This window comes from Oryctolagus cuniculus, chromosome 3, assembly GCF_964237555.1.
Source record: "Oryctolagus cuniculus chromosome 3, mOryCun1.1, whole genome shotgun sequence".
NCBI classification, from domain to species: domain Eukaryota; kingdom Metazoa; phylum Chordata; class Mammalia; order Lagomorpha; family Leporidae; genus Oryctolagus; species Oryctolagus cuniculus.
Genome location: NC_091434.1, coordinates 67624833 through 67639407, shown reverse-complemented (window position 1 = coordinate 67639407; position 14575 = coordinate 67624833).

Here is a 14575-nt window from a genome sequence, read left to right as displayed (position 1 = left end):
GGGGTCTTTCTGGCTTGTAAATGGTTTCTAAACTATCTTACAATCTATATGTGACTAAGAGTTGGCATGAAGAATAAGATCTTCCGGGAGTAAATAAGCTTGTCTTTTGCAATTTGTAAACTTTATTGCTATTATAAAAATCAATGTATTACAGCCAGAACTCGGCAGATCTGATGGTTGTGTGGACTGTCTACGTGGTACCACGGACTTTCTCCTTTGAGCGTGGTTTTCCTTTTGTATAAGACGTTAGCGTGGCTTTATATGGGTGCTAATCCTTCATCATTAACGTCTCAGGCTGCCTGAGTGAGCAAGCAGCCGTGTGCATGAGGATACACAGAGCAGTGTCTATGTTCATGGATGAATGGTCCTCTCAACACAGACCAGGGACCTGGGTGAAACTTGCCCCTTTCGGGGGTGACAAAGGCTTCAAATGCGATGAAGCTTGGAGACAGGTGCACTCTGCCAGAGGCTCCTCTCAGATACTGACCTTTCTTCCTTGACCCTCAGAACGCTCTGGACAGGAAACTCACTGGCTGTATGCTTCCCAGTTTCCCTTGGGCTGATTCTCTTGGGAAGCTCACAGCTGTTCTCCAGGGCAGATATTATTAGAATCCCTGATGCTTCCTTCTTCTTACGCCTTAGACAATAATTATAATAAAATAATTCATACACATGATAATGATATTTTAAATAGCACAGACGGGAACAGGATAGAAAGATAACTCAACCTGCCTGCCTGGCCCCGTGTCCCAGCCATTTAAAAACTACTTCTGCTTTAAGTTACTCTCCCGGGGATTACCTCCATAGCATCCAACAATATTTATATACTTTTATTTAGGGAGTTCTTCAAAATATTTAACCACTAGTATTTCCTGTTCGCCCACCCTTTAGAACTGCGGCCTGTCCATGGCTCTGGAACAGTTTCCTGAAAGCCTGTACTGTACCAGACCTTAATTTTACCTGTGAGGTTATGGGAAGCACACATGGGGTTTATCAGTCTTCCACAGTCACAGCTCTGCTGGCTTAAGACACCAGAATCTTATTGCTGCACAGTTCCAGAGGCCAAAGGTGGAACCTACGGACCAGCAGGCTTCGCTCCCTGTAAGTCTCTCAGGGAATCCTCTTTGTCCCTTCCATCTTCTGGTGGCTCCAGGCGCTCTTTGGCTGTGGGTGCACCACCTCCGTCCCTGCCTCCGTCATGACAAAGCCATCTCTTCTTTCTCTTATAAGGACAATGGATCTGGGCCCACAGATAATCCAGGCTGATCTCATTTTGAGATCATTAATTATATCTGCAGGACCCTTTTCCAAATAAGGTCGCCTTCGTGGGTTCTATGGGATAGCAGGTGGACACATCTTTTAGGCTGCGGTTCGATAAGGGAAAGAGAAGGTTGTGAATGTGATTCTTAGCAACTTGTATTGAAACGTTTCAATATTTCAACAACGCTTGTCTGCACTAAGTACACCTTTGCTTGTATTCCTAACTATTCTCTTTAAATAGCACTCGTGGACCTGAATCTTCCCAGGGAACTCAGAAGAGACCATCTTACCCAACATCACTTTGGAACTATTTCTTTAGAGTTCTGATTCTCAAATCTGGGGGAGGGGGCGAGGACCTTACTTGCTAAGGAACATAGAGAAGATGGTAGAGATGAAAATGTGCCTTGGGGCTGGTGCTGTAGCGTAGCAGATAAGGTCACCGCCTGCCGTACTGGCATCCCATATGGGTTCTGGTTTGGGTCTGGCTGTTCCACTTCTGATCCAGCTCTCTGCTATGGCTTAGGACAACAGTAGAAGATGGCCCACTTGCTCGGGCCCCTGCACCCATGTGGGAGACCCGGAAGAAGCTCCTGGCTTCGGATCAGCACAGCTCTGGCCGTTGCAGCCAACTGGGGAGTGAACCAGCGGATGGAAGTCCTCTCTCTCTCCGCCTTTCCTTCTCTCTGTGTGTAACTCTGAATTTAAAATAAATAAATAAATCTTTAAAAATATGTCTTAGAAAACATATTTCCAGTCAAAACTGTTAAGAAGGTCACAAATATTTGATTATTATTATTTTAAAAACCTACCATTTGGGACAGCAGCATCTCATATCAGAGTGTGGGCTCTTCTTCCTTTTTTTTTTTTTTAAAGATTTTTATTTTTTATTTGAAAGTCAGAGTTACACAGAGAGAGAAGAAGGGGAAGAGAGAGAGAGAGAGAGAGAGAGAGAGAGAGAGAGAGAGGTCTTCCATCCACTGGTTCACTCCCCAGATGGCCACAACAGCTGGAGCTGCACTGAAGCCAGGAGTCAGGAACTTCTTCCAGGTCTCCCACACAGGTGCAGGGGCCCAAGGACTTGGGCCATCTTCTACTGCTTTCCCAGGCCATATCAGAGAGCTGGACAAGAAGTGGAGCAGCTAGGACTCAAACCAGTGCCCATGTGGGATGCCGACATTGCAGACAGCAGCTTTACTTGCTACGCCACAGCGCCAGCTCTAATATTTGATTGTTTTTAAAACCAATAGAGAAGGATTTATGTTTCTAATTTCCCAAAACAGGCTATTTCAAAAGATGCCAGAGTTAGGAGTCTCCTGGCCACCAAAGATAAGGCCTCACTCACAGGCAAATGGGCAGTCTCCAGTGATTTTCCATTTATTTGATTTGGTCTCTACCATTGCTTTCAGTTCAAACACAGTCTCTTAAGAGGGGAAAGTGAGAGCAACCTGACGTTAGCCTGCGTAAGAAGTCAGGCTGGCTAGGGCTCAGGAGTTTTGCCCAGGGTCTGCCAGCTCAGCTTCCAGTGTGCTGCTCCCCACCGACTGACAGTCCCCCTTCCACTTCCCTGATCTGTAATCAGGTGAATGGGCAGCTCCATGGTGTCAAATGCCAGTTCTGCGTGGGTTACTCCATTGCTGCACTTGGAGGCTTGAAGGCACTGAAACTGAGAGTGGTTCTAGTGAGAAAGAGGTGCAGCCCCCTGACTCCACTTCGTCCCTGCTCTCCCCTCTTCTCGTCTGTCTTTTCCTCCTGGGTGCAGACTCTGCTGACTTTGGGTCCACCAGCAGCTGCTGGGACAGCTGATTTACCAGGAGACTTCAAAATGTTCCTGGAAAAGTGAAATTAAAAGACAAGTATGTTGTGATGCAGAAAATTTTTTTAAATCCACGCGTAGATTTTCATGATACGCATTTTCATGAACTTTTTGAGGACTCCCTCATGCATAAACAGCTTAATCTGCTCCAATCCTTGGGTCAAGTCTGCTCCCTAAAACATCCCTTCTGCAGCTCAGCAGTTCTGCTTCTCTGGTCAACCCTACTGACGCAGAATGTATGTGTTATTTTATTTTACTACTGTATTTTTGCTGTTTTAAAAGCAATTCATTGTGAGACTGGACCAGAAGCATGCATGGGAATATAGAGGCATGGTGTGGGAAAACAGTCCATGTTTTTGCAAGGATGGCATCTCACACATACCCTGAGTACCTTGGTGTCATCTTGCCCTCGGCAGCCAGGTCTCTCTTGGCTTTTCTTGTCCATCTTGACCACCAGACCCTACACCTCTCTTCTGTGTGTGCCCACTTCCTGCTCTATTTGATTCCCCATTCAGGCCAATCCCAAGCCCTTAACACTTTTCACTGTCTTCTTTCTCTGCCAAGCTTCTAGAACAGCTTGTACTGGCTGTCTCAGCTTTCTGCTTTTGTCCCATACGTCTCCCTGGTATGATGGAAGGTCGCTAAGATTTCCCAAGGCTACAGCCCAACAGATCTTTGCTTCAGAGCCTTGTCTCCTTGGCCTGTTTAGAGAACATACCACGGCTACCCAGCCGCACTTAAGAGGCCTGTTTGCTTCTCTCTCATGACAGTATGCCGCCTCCTCCCTTGCCTCTGCTTCTGCTTGGAATTGTTCACCAGTCCTTTTTGTCAGTGAAAGGACCCCCGGAGCAAGGAGACTTGCTGACACATGGCAGTATTGTTTTCTGTGGGTTCCCATGCTAGACTGCATGCATCTCAAAGATTTTTGCCTTACTTAATGTTGTAACTGTCACAGTCGTTGGATAATATCTTTTAGTAAATTGAAGGCTTTAAAATTTTTAAATTAAAGTATCTGTTCCCTACCCCCACCTCAACCTACAAAATCCATTTCTGACTTGAATTATGTAAGTCACCAAGGGAAAAAAATTCAATACATTGCAGAAAGATGCATCATCATCATATTTGCAGGAATGTGTCTATGCTCATGGCAGTACTAAAGTAAAAGCTAGTCTAAATCAGTTTAAAACAGGTACTAACGCCCAGTTCTTCTGAGTCAAGACCGCTCTTTCTTATTTTCTACGCCAATAAATTATCCTCTCAACTTTGTAACAATGCTTGAAATCCTATCCATTTTTCCAGGTTCAGCTCAAAAAAGCCCCACAGTATCATGGATTCTTTTCTAAATGCCTCTTAGTTTAAAACTCTGGCCATTTCCAAATTCATAACTATTCATTATTTTCTCTCATTATCATGCTGTAATTATTTTTGTACTTGTCTTCTGTCTTCTACTTTCCAAGTTCTAGGTCAGTGTCAAGGAACTATGTCCAAGTTCTAAGTCAAGGTCAATAATTTACCATTTCATAATTGGGGTGTCCTGTAGCTTCTCTATCTGGCTCTGTGCTTTGCACATCCTGGGTCTCCAATAAGTGTTTCAAAATTTAAGTCAAGTGGACAGATTTTGAAAAACTGCTTTGAGGTTGGCCATAATTCGAGAAGGAAAAACTAATTAAGTGTAGCACCAAAGCCAGCTGCAGAAGATAAAAGATGAATTTGTGGTAACTCCACTCCCCACCTTGGGGCTAGAGCCCAGGCACAAAGCCCTTGAGCACAAGAAAGGATGAGCAGGCCTTAGGAAAGCTTTGGGACTTTCAGCTTGGGGGTGTCATTTGAGTACCAACTCTTAACGCTTTCATTAAATCTTAGGATTTCTTGAGGCTTGGAAAAAAGGCAGAAAATAATTTGGTGAAAACTTTCCAAAAAAGGTATTTAGAAGTTCTGCCAGTAGCTTTAGTTTAAGAGTCAGGGTGCCTAGCCTGCTCCTTCAATCCTCCCTTACGCCCTTGTTAAGGACCTGGTTTGGAGCATAAACATAATTAAAGGAAAGAAAGATAATCTCTTAACAGCTCTTCAAGGACTCCTTGAACAACCAAGAATCAAATTCTCTTTGCTCCTAGTCTGATCAAAAGATCGGCCTTCTTCTTTGAATCGGAGAGGATCATCCATCTTTCCTTAAAATATGGACATTTTTTAAAGACTCTTGGGCTGAAGGTCAGTTTGGAGTATCAGATGGAGACAGCATGCCAGCCCAGATAAGAGTTTCCAAAGCTATCCATCACTTGAATAAAAGCCAAGCAGCAGGTATTGACCCTAATCCTGAAGACAAGTTGAAAGGAGGAGGTGAGGTCACAGCACAGTGGTCACTCAAGACTAGGAGGGAGATGAGGCTGTGATGAGGTGGCAGACGTGGGGGAAACACTTAGGTACCAGGTGGAAAAGCCACTCATGAGACAAGCCAAGTACAACCTGAAAAACCTTGTGAGTGCCTTTATGTCACCCAGATTCAGGACCTCAACACGGAAACCATTGGACTTGGATTTCCAGGCAGAGAAGGAAGGCAGGATTGATCTCACACTCTGAGACCGTGGGCTTGACGTCCCGGGGACCGCCTGGCACCACCTGGCACAGCCACATTGCTGGCCTCCTGTTTGCCTGCAGCTCCGTTCGCCCAGGACATTACTCTGTCCTGGTTCTCCCCCTTCTTTTGGGGTGCTCTTCCTTTCCTTTGTAGATGTTTCTACAAACCAACGCTAGATTTCAGGGTTTCTGCCTGTCTCACTCCCCTTCTCACTTTACCTGCTTTCCTGCAAGCCCCAAACTGTAGGAAGTGCAGATCTCAGCATAGCAACTCACACGAGGGGGGAAAGGCAGCTTTCTTGATTTTTTCCTAATTTCTGTTGTGCATCACCATTCTACTGAAGTGGCGGAAATTGAATCACAGTCATTTATTCTCAGTCTCTGCTTTCTCCTTCCCAGACACAAATCTCTGCAAAGCTGTCTAAGAGCTCGCCTGCCCCACACTCACCATGCTGCACCTGGCCCTGGTGGCTGCGGCAGAGCGCCCGTCTACAGAGCCAACCCACACCCCTGCATGGCCAAGGCTGATGGTTTCCGGTCCCCCGGAGCTTGGGCTGGGAGAGGGGAAGGTGAGTTTGCCCCTCACACTCTCAAATGCTGTGACCAAATCTTTGCTCTTTTTGTGTCCTTTCAGTACACAGACCACTGAAATATAAAACCTAGGAAGAGGAGCATTCTTTCCTGTCCAAGGTCATGAGTTCGGGGCTGGCCCCTCAAATGGGAAAAGGAAATGGTTGAGAGGTGGGGACTGAGGTGTGAAGGGACATGGGGGTTAAAACGCCTCACAATTGTATCCTGTAACAACAGTCTAAACGCCAACAGTATTTGAACGCCCTCCCCCATGCATCTGTTTGCAGCTCTTGTCACACTGTAGTTCACTTGTCTTGTTACTATTTTGAAAATGTTTTTTCATTGCCATAACACTGGTGCCATGTGATGTTTCTTTTGTTCTGTTATCACGCCCCTTTTTAACTTCCATCCATCACACATCCATCCAATCTAATCCCACGCTTCCCCTCTCTCCCTCCACAGACTCAAGGATGTGCTACTCTTTCCATTGACCATATATTTACATTAGACCGAGAGAGGAGGCTGCAGAGGCATTCCCAACAAATGCATCTCTTGAAGCACTGCAACCCAGGGGGAGGCCAGGTTAGGCCTAACTCAGACCCTAGCAGACCCTAACACTGCTTCTCTCTGAGAACAGGCTGCTTAACTAGCAGAAGTTCCTGGCAGATGCTCCTACTTGGGGAGACAGGTTGCAACTACCTTGATCCTCCTAGACGACAGACTCTGTAAACTCCACTCTTATTTTAATTCAAATGACCCGTCTACCAGCTGCCATACCTCAGGCCATGAAAACAGTGGGGCCCAAGTGCTGAGAAACTGCCAGTCAGTCTAGGAATGATGTATAAACGTGCCTCCTAGCTATCAGCATATCCCTCCTCTTGATTTCACAAACCCTGGCGCTAGAGCTTCTCAGCCTGTAACGGGTTGAGAAGCTGATTTGTGAGCTCGGCTCCCGCTTCTCCTAGGCTTTGGCCATTGACTAAGTGCCTTTGTGCATTCCACCCAGTGTCCAGCTCATTACTGACTCTGAAGCACCAAAGGGGACAGAACCTAATTCCCTTACAGGGTCATTGAAATTTGACTGGTAACATCATTCCTTCCATTGTCTGAGACGCTCCATTTAAAACGTAATTCTAGGGACCAGAAGTTTCCTTTATCTACTTGAAAGGAAGAGAGAGACAGACAGACAGACAGACAGACAGACAGAGAGGGAGCTGGTGCTGTGGCTCACTTGGTTAATCCTCCGCCTGCAGTGCCAGCATCCCATATGGGCGCCGGGTTCTAGTCCCAGTTGCTCCTCTTCCAGTCCAGCTCTCTGCTGTGGCCTGGAAGGGCAGTGGAAGATGGCCCAAGTGCTTGGGCCCTGCACCTGCATGGGAGACCAGGAGGAAGCTCCTGGCTCTGGATCGGTGCAGCACCAGCCGTAGTGGCCATTTGGGGAGTGAACCAACGGAAGGAAGACCTTTCTCTCTGTCTCTCTCTCACTGTCTGTAACTCTACCTGTCAAATAAATAAAAATGTAAAAAAAAAATGTGTCTGCCTATGAAATCTTTAAAAAGAGAGATTTCCTATCTGCTGCTTCACCCCCCCAAATACCCGTAATAGATGGGACTGAGCCAGGAGCTTACAACTCCACCCAAGTTTCTTACGTGGGTGGCAGGAACCCAGTTCCTGGGTGGTCACATACTGCTTCCCAGGGTGCGTTAACAGGAAGCTGTTTTGGAAGCACAGCGGCTGGAAACCAGTTCTCTGATATGGGATGCAGGTGTCAACACAGCGGCCTAACCCACTGTGCCAGTGCCTGCCCTGATTGCACTTTTTAATAAAGTAAACCATTTATAGACTGTTCATGCTTATCAACTACATACATATATACATGTATGTATGTATGTACGTAAAATTTGTCATGCTAATTATCTTTACGTGTACAGTTTAGTTGCATTAAGTATACTCACATTGTTGGGGAAAGCACTACCACCATCTGTTTCCAAGACTTTCTCATCAGCCCAAACTGTAACTCTGTACCTGTTAAGTAATAACTCACCGAAAATTTCCCTCTCCTCCCGGCCCCAGGCAACCACAACTCTCCTTTCTGTCTATGAATTTGACTACTCCATATACCTCATAACTGAAATCAAATATCTATCCTCTTGTGTCTGGTTTATTTCACTGAGCATAATCTTTTAAAAGCTCATCCACTTTGTAGCATCTGTCAGATTTCTTTATCATGAAGGAAGACTAGTATCTGCCTTGCCTGTATATCACGTCCTGTTGATCCATTCATCCATCCATGGACATTTGAGCTGCTTCCACTGTTTGGCTATTGTGTCCATACATCTGTTCAAGTTCTGCTGCCAGTTCTTTCGGGTAGATATCTAGCAACGGAATTGCTGGGTCGCATGGTGATTCTATGCTTAATTCTTGGAGGAATTCTCATGCTGTTTCCACAGCAGCAGCTGCACCACTTTACATTCCCACCAGCAATGCGCGAGGGTTTCAGTTTCTGCACATCCTCAACAATATTTGCTGCTTTTTGTTCTGTTTCACTTTGTTTGGTTTTAGAACAGCTATGAGTGTGAAATCGTCACTCATCGTGGTTTAGGTTTGTACTTCTCTAATGATTAGCGACATCAAGCATCTTTTCATGTGCTTATTGGCCACTTGTATACCTTCAAAGAAACGTTCATTCAGCTCTCTTATGCACTTTAAAATTAAGTTTGTTGATTTAAATATTTTTATTGTTTGGTAGAGATTCTTTAATCTCTGGATATTAACCCTTTAGCAGATTTATGATTTGAAAATCATTTCTTTCCCTTCTTGGATTGCTTTGACAATTTCTTGATTGCGTCCTCCTTTAATGCACCACAATTTTTAATTCAGATGAAGTTCAATTCAGTTTTTGTCTTTTGTGGTCTGGGCTTTTGGCACTGTGTCTGAAAAATCATTGCCAAGTCCAAGGTCATAAAACTTTCCCCCTATGCTTTCTTCTAAGAGTTTCACAGTTTTAACTCTTACGCTTAGTTCCTTATCCATCTGGAGAAATTTTCATGTTTTAAAGGAAGGGGCCAACCTCAGCCTTTTGCACGTGGATTCCCAGGCCTATTTGTTGAAAAGCATGGCTAGATATTTACCAGCACAGTTGTGCAGCTTTCTGCTCCCTGAAACAGCCCCAGCAGACGGTGACCCTTTCCTGATGATCTGGGTCTCCACCAGGATGGCTAACTCTCATTCAGGCCCCCTCTGCTGTGCCCTGGGACTGGTGAGCTTTGTCTGTTCCTCTCTAGGTTTGCATTGTTTTTATTTGTTTTGCTTTGTCATCAAGCCTTTTGCTGCCAGGCTCTTAGCTCTGATATTTCCGTCACAGAAACGTGTCCCTTCATTTTGTTTCAGCGGGTGACATAGCTAAGGGCCACACTTATTAAGAATTATCTATAAACTCGAAGTTCATGTTCTCTGAGGACAGCTCCACAGGAGTCATGGTTAACAAAGGGAATGAGGTTTCGGCCAAGGAGGTTATCAGCACTACTGACTTCACTAAGCTCACTGCCATGTGTGTAGGGGTGTTATCTGTGTCTGGTGCCTATATAATTGAACATTGCTTATTAGTGAACTGGGAAATGTTTAAGAACAAACTCTTGGGGGTGGGGAAGAGGAAGCCTTGATTTGCAATAGTCGTTGATTTCCGTGGTGTTAACTAGGACCGGGATGACTAATATCAAACAAGTAGGTGATCTCGCTGAATGTAGAGTTGAGGGTGGCTGTGCAGGAGAGTGTCAGTATATAGCGATTTTGCCATATGCATACCCAAGTCACACATAAGTAGTAAAATAATTAGAAAGTGAGGCATTTCAAGTATTTATCACCATGATTTTTAGCATGACTCCTTAAATAGTGAATCAATGCCATTCACTGTTTAGTAGAAGCCATGTCTAACAACCAGTTCACCAAATTTGCCAAAATTTAGCAATCAGCTCTTGCCAGCTGGGACAAGCCAACTCCAGCATGCCCCTGGCATCACGTAACAAGTTTGCATTGAGGGAGAGAAAGTCAAAAATTTCATTATCCCTAACAATTTGTACAGACTAAATACATCAATAGGAGTTGCAAAGGCACAGATTAGTTAATAAATGGATGCATGGTCACTTACTACAGAAATGGGAAGGTTCGGATGGTGTGCTGCAGAATATTAGGTAGCTTAAATGTTCTGGGTTCTTGTTCTGTGCCAGGCACTATGATAAGTTCTTTATCATCTTCATCTTGTGGAACCATGATAGGAATCCATGGGTAGGTGCTATTTTTCTCTGCATTCTACAGATGAGGAAATGGAGGTTTAGGTAGGCTCAGGTGTGAAAGCCCTGCGAGGCTCCGAACCCAAGCTGGTAGCTGTGACACCAGGTCTTCAAGAATTCTTTCTTGGAGGCACGGTGTTTATCAGATGATAAGCAGTAGGGGTGGTGGAGAGGAGAACCCCGTGTCTGGGTGGCGAAGGCACTGGACAGCCAGACCATGCAAGCATTCTAGGCCACAGCAGTGTGTGGTCTTCAGGAGCGGTGGAGGCCACTGGGAGGCTTTCACTATGAGAGGTAGATGTGGTCAGCTCTGCCATTGGGGGAACTTTGTGCAAAGAGCAAGGCCAGAGGAGACACGTTAAAAGGCCACTGAGGTAACTTGGCAAGGGATGATGGGAGCGTGGGTTAGGTGAGGCTGGGGCCTGGTTTCCACTGCTGGAATTGTGACACTGTTCACTGAGACAGGGACCAGTGTCCGAGAAGTAACTCAGGTGGAAATCAACAATTGAATTGTGGGTATGTTGACTGTGAGGTTTTTCTGAATTCCATGAAGAGCAGTTGAGTGAAGAATTGGAGATGATGATGCCTCAAGCTCTGAAATTCTTTCATGTATCATATTTCTGATAGTTTTGGCTTCATTTTCTCTGTTTCTGGGAATTCCATTAATCATGTATAGAAGTTTAGAGTTTGAGCCTCTAATTTTATTTTTAAAAATGACTTTTCAGCTGGTCTCCATATCTATATTTTATATTCAAATATCTAAAAAAATTCAATTAAATAGAGCAAACTTTTGACTAAATTTTATTAACTTCAGCTACAATATTTTTAAAAAAGATTTTATTTATTTTATTTGAGAGGTAGAGTTACAGACAGTGAGAGGGAGAGACAGAGAGAAAGGTCTTCCTTCCGTTGGTTCACTCCCCAAATGGCCGCAAGGGCTGGAGCTGCGCCGATCCGAAGCCCCGGGAACCAGGTGCTTCCTCCTGGTCTCCCATGGGGTGTAGGGCCCAAGGACCTGGGCCATCCTCCACTGCCTTCCCGGGCCACAGCAGAGAGCTGGAGTGGAAGAGGAGCAACCAGGACTAGAACCCGGAGCCCATATGGGATGCCCGCGGAGGATTAACCTACTGCGCCACGACCCCAATATTTTTAATTTCCAAACATCTTCTCTTGTCCCCTATTGTTTTTCTTGTTGTATCTTGGATTTCTTTTGTGAATGTGTTCTTGTAATCGGAAAGTGGTTTCTTTTTTTTTCTTCGGGTTCCTTCTGCTCTTATTTTTTCCCCCAGAAACCTTCTGTTTAAGGAATACAAACTTCCTTCCGCTCTTTTGTTCCTGTATTGCCTCCTCTTTTTTCTATTTGCTTAGTTTTGTCTCTGCTCTAGACGCTGGAGGTTTCCCTCAAGAACCTGCTAACCCTTGATCTGCGTTAAGGACTGCGTTAAGGACTTGCCCCAGCTCTGGGGCAAGACTTGGCTGTGTGCTGGGTGCCCCCGTGGGGTGGCCCCGTTCTCAGGGTTTTGCCTTTTGGGGATTCCTAGACGGATCTTGAGGCCTTTTCTTGAGGCTGCTCGATTCTCCTCAGTGCATGTTCTGGAAGTAGGACGAGGCTGGGGCTGACTCCCACAACTCCCCACGCAGATGCTCACTTCATCTGTCTGTTTCAGCTAAGCCTCCCTCGTGGAACACGATCCCGGACTCTCCCCCAGGGTTGGCGGTGGGAGATCAGGATGGGTGGAGTCTCTTCTCTCCCCCAGGGTTGGCTGTGGGAGATGAGGATGGGCGGGGTCTCTCTCCTCCCCCAGGGTTGGCTGTGGGAGATGAGGATGGGTGGGGTCTCCTCCCCCAGGATTGGTGGTGGGAGATGAGGATGGGCGGGGTCTCTCTTCTCCCCCAGGGTTGGCGGTGGGAGATGAGGATGGGCGGGGTCTCCTCCCCCAGGATTGGCGGTGGAAGATGAGGAGGCGGGGTCTCTCCTGGCAGTGTTCTTGCCTGGGGCTCCCACCGCTCTGCCCAGTCTGTTAGCAAGCTCTCCAACCCAGCATTCATCTCCAGACAGCTTATTGAAATCTCTCTTCCAGTTTCGTCTCCTCTCTTCTCTTTGCATATTAACACCCTTTTTTAAATTCATGCATTGTCATTTTAGAGAAGCTTGGGATGGAGGAAGAGACAAATGCAAGTTATAATTCTGTCAGATTTAACTTGAACTAGCGCTCCTTTTTTTCTATTAAGATTTGTCATCTGTGTAAGTTTAAAAAAAGGATGAAAACATCTCTAGTAATTATTAATTATCAGAATGTTGTAACTTCTGATTTACATGAATCACAACAAAAACAAACCAAAAACAGGAAACTTAAGGTCTTTTCTCCCTCCAATGTAACAGACCTTCTATGAATTGATCAGACACCATAATCCCTGTATACGAGGACCCTTCAGAAAGTTTTGGGGGAAATTGAATTAAAAGGTAAGTAGATTCTAGTACCAAAAGTTTGCAACCCATGCACAGTTTTTTCATAATACTAATTTTTCATAAGCTTTTTAAAGACCCCTTGTATGCATGGATTTCAACATTTTTTTTTTGCCCCAGAGTTTTTATCTTTCAATTCCATTTTCCAAAAATTGTTTGAAGTACCCTGGTATTTGCAGACAAAGTAGAGGTGGGTAATAGATTCTAAGAAGTAAATCTTTTTAATTAAAAAAAAAAAAAAAAACCCTCTTGCAGCATAGGAGGTGGCACCCTGCCACCCTCATCTGGGGCCATTGTGAGTCTGTATGAGGCAAGTCGCTCTGATGGCCGGCACATCCCAGTCGCAAACAGCTGCCTCCATCCACCCGGGGCAGAGCGCTTCCCCGGCAGTCAGGGCGGTGAGCAGCCTTTCTGCGCGCTTTGAAGAGAGGTGCTCCTCTGAGGACTCCTGGAAATGGTGAAGAAGCTGGGGTTGCAGCAAAAGGCCCCGGGTTCCTACGGTGCCGTTCTGGACAAAAGCAGGAAATTAGCTAGCGCCCCCGCCCAAGGAGCTGAATGAGTAGGAGCGAGCACGCCTGCGTTCTGATTGAAGTGGGCGAGAAGGAGGTAAGAGAGCCACTACTTGGAATCTGAGTGCCAGGCAAGTCAAAGAGAAAGGAAAAAGCTTTCAGCGCCTCAAGAGCCGTTAACAAACCCTGAAAGGGAAAGAGAAGTGGCCCGCACTGCGCTGGCTGCCGGCAAGTTGTGTGGAGAGAAAAAGAGGAGGCGCTGCGTGGGAGGGGGAGGAAACGTCGCGCAGCGCTTAGCAAAGGTGACAGTGTCACTTCCAGGCAAGAACTGGTGCAAACGCTCCTTCCTAGTCACAGATTTTTCCCAGAAAGCCGCAAGTCACGTTCCATAGTTAACGGAATGCAGTGGGTTAAGAAAAAAAAGAAACAGTAGTTTCCCTCTGAACAAACAGAACAAAACACAACTGGAAGATAGAATTTGAATGCTTCCACTATGAGGAAACATTAAGCATTTGAGGAGACAGATGTATTTACCCGGACTGGACATTACACAATGGGTGCATTGATTGAAACATCGCATGTTATCCCGTAAATCTGTACAACTTTTATATGTATGTAAATTAATTTTTTCTCAATAACACAAATAAATAAAATAGAGCTTTGGCATGAGGAAGATATTGGTCAAAGGATACAAAGCTTCGTTTAGGAGGAATAATAAAACCAATATAGGAAAGAAATTCCATTGTAACATTCATAAGAAAAATTCTAAGTCCGGGGAGAAATACTGGGTTTATTTAACGGGGAAGTGGACAAGCTGTTTCTGTCAAACAGGGACTTGGGTGAGTCACTTCCAGAAAGAATCGGTCACAGGTTTTTATTCACAAAATTTGCCAAGAGGCCAAGATGAGGAGAAAGGTGTCAAGGGGGAAAGCTTTTTTTTTCCTCCAGTGGTTAAATAAGTCCTCTTAGCAGCAAATTCTCATGATAACAGTATTTGTCATAAATTAATTTTATTAGTAAAAGGGGGCAATCCATCTGTTGATGTCTCTCACTGGGTAAAACATAGTTATCAGATGCTTCAAAAACTCATGTT